This window comes from Pteropus medius, unplaced genomic scaffold (assembly GCF_902729225.1).
Source record: "Pteropus medius unplaced genomic scaffold, Ma_sr-lr_union100, whole genome shotgun sequence".
In the NCBI taxonomy this organism is placed as follows: Eukaryota; Metazoa; Chordata; class Mammalia; order Chiroptera; family Pteropodidae; genus Pteropus; species Pteropus medius.
Genome location: NW_024342471.1, coordinates 21,600,785 through 21,609,428, shown reverse-complemented (window position 1 = coordinate 21,609,428; position 8,644 = coordinate 21,600,785). Strand labels below are relative to the sequence as shown.

The 8,644-nt window shown below is 39.5% G+C and overlaps 1 long non-coding RNA gene across 1 annotated transcript; it reads left to right on the top strand.

Moving 5' to 3' along the window:
- The first annotated feature begins 300 nt into the window (after positions 1–300).
- On the top strand, positions 301–983 carry LOC120603336 (uncharacterized). Its single transcript, XR_005653002.1, has 2 exons — positions 301–722; positions 828–983. It is a non-coding gene; the product is annotated as an uncharacterized LOC120603336 (long non-coding RNA).
- The last annotated feature ends 7,661 nt before the right edge of the window (positions 984–8,644 follow it).

Below are 8,644 nucleotides of genomic sequence, written 5' to 3'. Positions count from 1 at the left end.
TGGTTGCTGTTTTTTAAGATAGCAACTATGAGTCCTTCAGCTAGTGAATTAACAGTTTATGACTTAAGATTTATAAGCATTTAAAATGAACTGAAATGAATCTGCTCGTTCAAAGCTAAAGCATCTAGAACTTACTCTTAAAATGTCATGTTTTCTAGCTGCCCTGACCTAGCCAGGGAATCACTACATGTTTTTGAGTTGCGACAGCCAGTTGGCTCAAAGATTTATAGGAAACAGTAATGGGCAGAAGTAAAATGTTGACCCAGATCAATGTCACACGCATTTTCTTTCTCAGTGGCTTCCCGCTGTCTATTCAATCCAAGTCTCCTTACTGAGACTCCCCTTACTTTCACTTACACTCCTGTGACATTCGGAAAAAAAAAAATCCTGCCTCTGGGACAGAGGTCAGTGAACTACCTTCATCGAAGGTTTGCAGGCTGCATTGACGCCTGGAGGGAGCAAAAAATTATGAGTCAGAGCCTGGCCGCTGAGCTGTGTGATCACGGACAGGTTAGTTAACGCTTCCGTGCCTCGGTTTACCCCTCTGCGCATTGGGATCCGCCCCATAGGGCGGTGGCAAGGCTTCACCCAGCTAGCGCACATAAAACACTTAGAACAGCGCTCGAGACTTTAGACGTGGTGAGAAAGATATTAAAATGATGCCCTTGTTGCGCTGTGAGCTGGGGACAACGTCCCCTCCCCCAACGGCGACTGCTTTGCACGTAAGAGTCCAAAGAGGGGAGGGATCTGTAACCAAGGGGGTGGGGGTGGGGGTGGGGGTCATTTACTAAAAGAACAACGTTTTCTTTCACATATTTTGAAAATAGAATCGTTCACAGGAGGCGGCTCTTCTGCATAGTGAAAATGCCAGTAAGAGAAAGAAAACGCTGACTTCCCACAGCCTGCAGCAACAGCGAGGAGGGACTTTTAGTGCCAAAGGGACTTTTAGCTGAGTAATAAAGCAATATTCCTCCTGAACACCACCCTCTGTCCTTCTTCTCGTGATTATAAACTCTAACAGAATGTTCAAGGTCTCCCAGGTATCTATCTCACAAAAATCAACTTGAGGAGGACTGCGCTGGAATCACCAATTTTTAACCAGTGCTTACCAGGCATATTCTACATGAGTGAGACATGAACACACTGTCTAAGGGTTCGTCATGAAACGCTGCAATATTTTTTTTTACTGGTGTTAGTAATAACCACCCCTCGTGTGAATTACATAAGGTGAGTTACACAAAAATAAGAGAGTTTTTTTAAAAAAATTTTTTTTGTCCTAAATAGATAGGGGTGGCGGGCGGGGGGGGGGGGAAGATCACTGTTAAAAAAATTGTGAACAATATACACACACATGGAAAATTAAAAATCTCTGGGGATTATTCGTAACATCTCAGTGGATGAGGAAGGGTGTTTTTAAAAAGTCCCTCATATGTGGTGCAGAATCTGGGATTTTTTTTAGGTGTTGGGATAAAATAACACCAAAATAAATTCAAGGAGTAAAAGAGGAAGCCGCTCTACACTAATGACCAGAATCTAGACCACTTCCTTCTCTGAGGAGTGCATCCCCATTGTGAAAAAAGGACCGAGGTCTTCAGGTAGGGAGTACAAAGGAGACTTGAATATTCCTTGGGAATTCTAGGAGTTGAAAAGCTCTGGCTTAGTGTAGCAGCAGGCCTAGAAGCTCAGGAACTCTAGATATACAACAGGGAACATTCAGACCCAGCTTCCAAGGAGAACAAGGCCAAGCACTCTGCCAGGAGTCCTGGACCTACATGCAGGCTCCGCGATCAATTAACTCTGTGACCTTGGAAAGGTGACAGGGTCTCTGAGCCACTGTTTTCCTCATCTGTGAAATGGGCCAGCATGCAGGTCTCCTCTCTACATGGCAGAGCGATATTAAGGTAATCTACATGTAAAATCCTTCAGATAGTACAACGCAAACATGAGGCGTGATGTTAAGGAGGCGTGATTCCAAGCTTTTCTGTATCGTTTGGATCAAAACGTTGTTTCCTTGTCTCCATTATTTATCGACATGGATTTACAGTCGTTTGTAAAGATGAAATAGGCTGCTTCCATAGGGCTTGTTCGGAAAATTTGATGGTTTAACTCACAGTGAATTTCTCCCAAGTCATGCTTAGAAATACCCTTCCTCAGCGAGAAAGGGACAGAGTGAAGCTGTGCCGAGGTGAAAACCACCTCACTCACAGTTTATTCCTGATCCAAATGTCTGTTGACTGTCTTTGGACACCGTTTAATGATGTAAGCGTAAGCTCTCTTGATAAATGGATCTAGAAGTCACTATTTCCTCGCCAAACGCATTCTCATCTGTATCCATCTCTGGCCAAATTCTGTAGGGCTCTGGCCATAAATATGTAATGGCTTCTAAAAACACGGGCCTGCCTATCTGCGGGTCCACGCCCATTTGCTGTTACACATGAAACTTGGAAGCAGGCCAAGGGTATGGCCAAATAATTGCTATGCCAGAACTAGTTAATCACAGGCCCCCCGAAGGGAGGGGACAGGGGCCCCTCCCCGCCATGGAGGCACTTCTGAGCCTGCCATCCTGGTGGGACAGTCACCCTTTAGGGCATCTGGAGTCTTTGTTAAATTACTCCAGTCTTGGGCTAATTTGGGGCCGGCTTGGCTTTTCTGAGCCTGCTTTTGGCACAGGTAGGAAAGAAGGAGGAAAAAAAAATGGTGTAAGCAAGTTTCGAAATCTTAGATCATTTCATGAATGACTCAGTGTTTCCTTTTGGAAAAGTGCAATAATTGGCTTTCATTAATAACTCAGCTTTGAAAAAATGATCTAAATATCGAGGAGCCTTTGTGCCATCTGCACACAGCCATCCTCCAGTCTTCATGTTTATAGCTTCCAGAGGAATTTCATTCACTTGATAACGGGGACTTGTTGAAAAATAAACTGTCACATACTTCCTCCTTCAGGCTTCCTGTTCTTTCTGAGAAAAGTATTGAGGTCGTCTCTCTTTCTTGCCTTCTTTCTTTTTTCTTCTTTCCATTTAAAAATCGTTGAAATATAATCAACACAGTGTACACCTTAAACTTACACAATGTTACGAGTTGATGCTATCTCAGTCAAGCTGGAAAAAATATTCAAAATATAAAGCTAATACTCCTTTTTAAGAGACTAGATATATTCAGCACGGGAAGAGAATATGCCTATTCTTTCTCTCTTTGTAGAATGAGAATGTCATACAGTATATTTCTTTAGTGTGTGAAATACATAACTAAATACGTTTCAGATATTGTCTTTAATTCGTTTGGGCACATTTCCATTTTAGAATGAAAAACAAAACAAAACAAAACAAAAGCCTCTCTCTCTGTCTGTCTCTCTCTGCACATAAAGAGTCCTAAGTTTTAATACAGAAGACATCAGTACTGTTGAATCCAGCTCTAAGCTATAAACCAGAAGATGTCTCAAATGACTCATTACTGGAATAAATGTTGATAATGTCAAAGGTATGCAAATAGAACTTAAACGGGTGAAGGAAGACTCTGCAATTCAATAAATAAAGTTGAGAATGTTACTGTGGTTACCGCGGACTCTATTTGCATACAGGCTTATCTTGTTTTTAAAGCAGGAGGGGGAAAAAAAAGAGGAGGAAGAGAAAAATCCCAACTTTCACCGCCTGTTCTCAAAATACAGTCTCATAATGAGGCACAACAGTTTAAGCTGTGTTAACAAGCCAAAAATGCTTCGTGTGGAACACTCCAAAACGCATTAAACATATTTTCTAGTGTGTAGAAAGCAAATACGGGACTAAGCCTCAGGTCAGCTTACTGAGAAAATTGCACAATCAAGCTTTTTGTCACTCAAGCCTGGCGTTTGGGTCAGGACTGATTCTGTTACAAGAGTGACCCTGCCTGGGCTGTCGGGCTAATCGCCAGTGGGTCCCTGGCTCGTCCTCCAAGCCAGACCGACAGTCACGTCGAAATAGAATAGAAACAACAAAGAGAGGCACCCCATAGTAGATTCTCATGCTATATAGCAAAGTACAAATCTTGCAACGCTTGATACTGTGACTTGAAGCCAGATTCACTTGTCATTTTGGAAGGAAAGTTCACATGGTACATCTTTTTACATCTGTGTAAGCACATATTATCCATTTGGTGCTCCGGAAGAAACTGCTTCCTTGCAATTGCTAAGCCATGTAAGGTGGAAATGGTTCAAGGAAATAAGATGAGCGAAGTCCATACTGACTCAGGAAGAGAACGGATTTAAATAAATGTTTCAGAAAATTAATGGATCACATTGTGGCAGAGTGGGAGGGCAGGGAAGCTCATCAGAGGCAGCAGCCTCAAGAGGAGCCTTCACCTTGCACCCACCACATACCGTCTTGCACTTTGTACTCCAAACAGGACATCGGTCCACCTTCCAGTCCCTGACTCACTGTCTTCCAGTGGGATGTGTCTGGAGAATGCGTGAAAAACTCCTGGAGTAGAAACTGTACAAATACTATAAAGATTCATTGCATAAATATCGTTAGATGTTTCTATTTTATATGGGCTGATAATCTAATTTGGGGAGTGTCATCAAGGCTTTTCTGACAATATACCCACGGACAAAATGGAACAGGTGTCCTATTTTTAGTTACTGTGCACCGTCCTCTCCAAATAAAGTTTGATTTTGAAATGGAAAGCGAGACAACGGAGAAGTGCCAAGAAGCTTATGTACTAAGAAACAGAGGTGGTATGTTTCTTATTTAATGAGCTTGGTCCCTTAAGATTGTAATACAGATACATTTATTACTGTACTTAGAAAGTACATTTATATATATTTTAAATACCTGCTTCTGATCTCCAATTCAAGAGGTACAAAGGGGACACAGAAAAAAAGCCAGTCCCCCTCCCACTCTGTGGTCCCCGGAGTGAAGAATTTTTTAGAGGAGATAATTGCCTTGTCGATTTAGTTCTCCTTAACAATGCGAATCCCCCTTTTGTGGTCTTTCTTCCTGGATAATTCACTCTGAAATATCTTAAGATACGGGGAGGGGGGGAGGAAGAGTTTCAATGGTATTATAATCTTTTCCCATTAGAGTTTTAATTAAACTGTCAGTGAGCACTTTTTTTTCTTGTTTCACTTTTCAGATTTTCTGCACCATCCTGCTCGACCACAAGGAGTTAGTGGGAGGGTGCTGGGGGGAGATGGGAAGCCTGTATAATATTTGTATTTTATGTACTTTTAAAAGGGAAAGGAAAGATGTGATTTAAGAAGCTAACATGTTGAGCACATGAGGAAAACCATCATTGTAACAATCAGGTGAAGACCAGGGGACTATCAAGTACTATACTGTTTTGAAAAGCTCTAAGAAAACGCACCAACATAGGACCTCTGGTTGTTTCTGAATGTTATATGTTGGGTTTATGGGTGTTTTTTTTTTTTGCAGTCTTCAAACTTTCTATAATAAACAGTGAGGCTTTCTAATCATAAAATTCAAAAAGCATTTTTTAGGGATTGTACATTGCATACTAGAATACGTCCTCTGATCTTTTCTAAGGATATTGCAAAATTCGAGAATCCTTGTATTTAAAATATGGCAGGTACATAGGCCTAATAACAATATTCTTCTAGATTATTATGGAGTTATCACAAATAATTCTGATTCATCTACTGTGGCCTGTACTTAACCATATAGATGCCATTTTCCATGCTTATCCCATAATTTGGAGGGTGATATTTTTAAACATTATGCAGGACATTCTGTATCAGGTCAATAAATATAAATTAAATTTGAATATTGAGGATCTGATCAGCTTTTCTTAAAGGGTGTCTTGACACCTACAATAAGCCTGAGAATGAATTACAGACATTTAGTCAATATTCCATAAAAACCCTGGTAGTAGCATTTTGGCTTGTTCAGCTTAAAAACTCATTTATACTTGTAATGTTATTTTTCAATTGTATGTCTGTGTGTGCTTAAAGTAAAAAGGACAAAAATAAATTTGAGGAAAAAAAACATTTTAATTACTTTCAAATGTTCCAATAAACTCTTGCTCAAGAATTTCCTTGCCAGATTATTATATACTTGCTTGCCAAATCTCTCTAGCTTTCTCCTATTTTCTTAATCTTAGGAACTATAGACGTTATTAAGATTTTCTGGCTGGTCAAAACACATAAGCGTTTTCAAAAGACTTAAACATTCAAATGTCATAGGAAAGAATAAAAAAAAAAATCCGATCTATACTCTTAAAAACAATTTTGAGAGTCAGAAAATAGCAAAATGATCGTAAACCCTCAAGAAGAGGTTTTTTTTTTCCACATTCATGTTTAAATAACTATTTTGTTATCTTCAACTGTAGTTCCTACTGAGAACATCCCAGTAAACGGCCAGTCTCTATGACTAAGGAAATACTCCAACTTATGATCTACTGATAGGTGAAGAAATATCAACCAGACCAGGAGGTCTCACAGGTCACTATCTAACAGACAGTGGCACCAGTAGCAGGCCAGCTAGATGAGGAAGGAGCAGAGGTTGTGCTCACACCCTTACAAGTTTGCTAAGATTCCTTCAGTCCATTGAACAACCTCACGTGGACACCATGCATACTGGATTCTATGTAAACAGAATATAATAGAATAAATACACTGCAGATGGTGGGTGTCCTGTGTTCCAAGGAGAAGCTTTGAATTATTGCAATGGATCGTAATTGACAGATTTAAAATGTTTTGCTACCTACTTGAAAACTAAGATAGACATAACATCTTTAATAACTTGGAAAAATAAAGAGCAGAAATTATTTTCTAATATACAGAAATGGAAGGAAACAAAACTTTAAGAGTGAATTCAGATATCATCTTGTCACAAGTGAATAATATCCCCCAAATATTAGTAAAAACAATTGCATTTCAATCTTGACTTCTTAGAAGTTGAAAGAAGACTCAGCTTCTTGGGGTTCTGGATCATGTTTAACAATGCACTCTTTTTATAAACATTATTTTCGGGAAAAAAAATCCTATGACATCTTTGTCTCCAAAAGATAGTATCTTAGTCATCAGCACTTTTCATGCTCCCTCATAGTATTTTGTGTTATAGGAGGGATTAGGGAAACTGAGTCATGGATAGAGTCAAACGGTTTCATGACCCTTACATGACCCAAGAACACCAAAAGCCCAAAGTCTACTTAATTTAAGCCAGTGTCCTTAACTCTGGACTCGACTCGACATAATAGTGATTTAATGAATAAAAGTCACTGAATTTTAAAATATATTTTTCATTATAATTATCACTTAGTGTTAGAAGAAATTCATTATTCCCTGGGGTCAGAAGGAAAGGCTTTCAGGTACTAGATTTATCGGGGTGATCACTCTGTTAAGTTATATACACGTCTAATCACTATGTTGTATCTCTGAAACTAATATAATCTTGTAAACTAATTGCAATTGAAAAATAAAAAAAATCAGGAAAGAAAAAAAAAGAAGGGAAGGCTTTCATTCTTAAGAGATGCAATCGAGAGTTAGTCTACAACACTAACCAGCTTCAGCAGTTCTCCAATGCTGGAATGTGTCGTCAGAAGAAATAAAATTCCTAAGTAGACATTTGCTTCCCCTCAGACACCGCAGGAGGCAGGTTTGCCACTAAGGCAAACACTTGCTTTCTCTTGGGGTTTAAGACTATGAACTTTTCTTATCTACCCTCTTCTTTACAGGTAAAGAACTTCGTTAAAAACCAAATATAAATCTATCAACCTGGTGGTCAAAGAGGAGGATTCTTTGAAAAGACATAGTTTAAGGAAGACAGGACTGAAAGGGGAAAATGGAATCATGTGTTAGAATTATGGGTTAGAATCAATGGAAATGCAACACTAATGTTTTCCAAATATATTTTTTTAAAGTTTAGTCCGGCAAACCCATCGGTCACCTGCTTAGTATTATTTTTCATTTCTTTAAAACGTCTGAAGTTCGAAGTAAATTGCTCATCAGGGTTAAACCCAATATTGACAAGAAGAACGCTTCTGGAGAATTCGACATTTTCAGTTAAGACTGCAATAGTGCAGTCCTTGTCTTTTCAAAAATGATCGAGTTCACCACATTGGAAAACTGCGTAATCTTGTTTGGGAATCTTTCTCACACTCTTGCGTCCTGTATGAGTTCTGCTAAAAGGAACTTTAATACAAATCAGGAACTTGATCGAAGCAAGTAGTGCTAAAAAGAAAAACAACTTCTGGCCCAGCACTTTCCTTTGTATCTTTTCACTATTGATCATGAAGAGAACTGTATTTTCAAGTTGGTGAAGCATTCATCCATTCTGCTCTCAAGGGTGAGTGATCTCAATATACACGAATGCAGAAACAGAGAGCATGCAGAATGTCATCACGGACATCTTTGATCTGCAAATGTTAGAATACGACGGAATGGAACAAAACAAAAACAAAGTGAGGTGATTTAATGAAATGAATTAAAGGACGCTAACTGCATTTCCAGACTCTCTGGAAAGCCTCTGCGTGAACTTGTGGGCTGGGTCGGGCCAGCTGAGTAGCTGCGTGAAATGGGAAGCTCCACTACAGGAAGTGGTGCTTTTCTGATGCTGCTAATTAAGGAATGTGGAACCCTTCCTTCTGAGTCAGCTTGGCGGTATGTGGGACTCTGTGCTGCTTGCTGCTTACATGATTACTGCATGCAACTTTA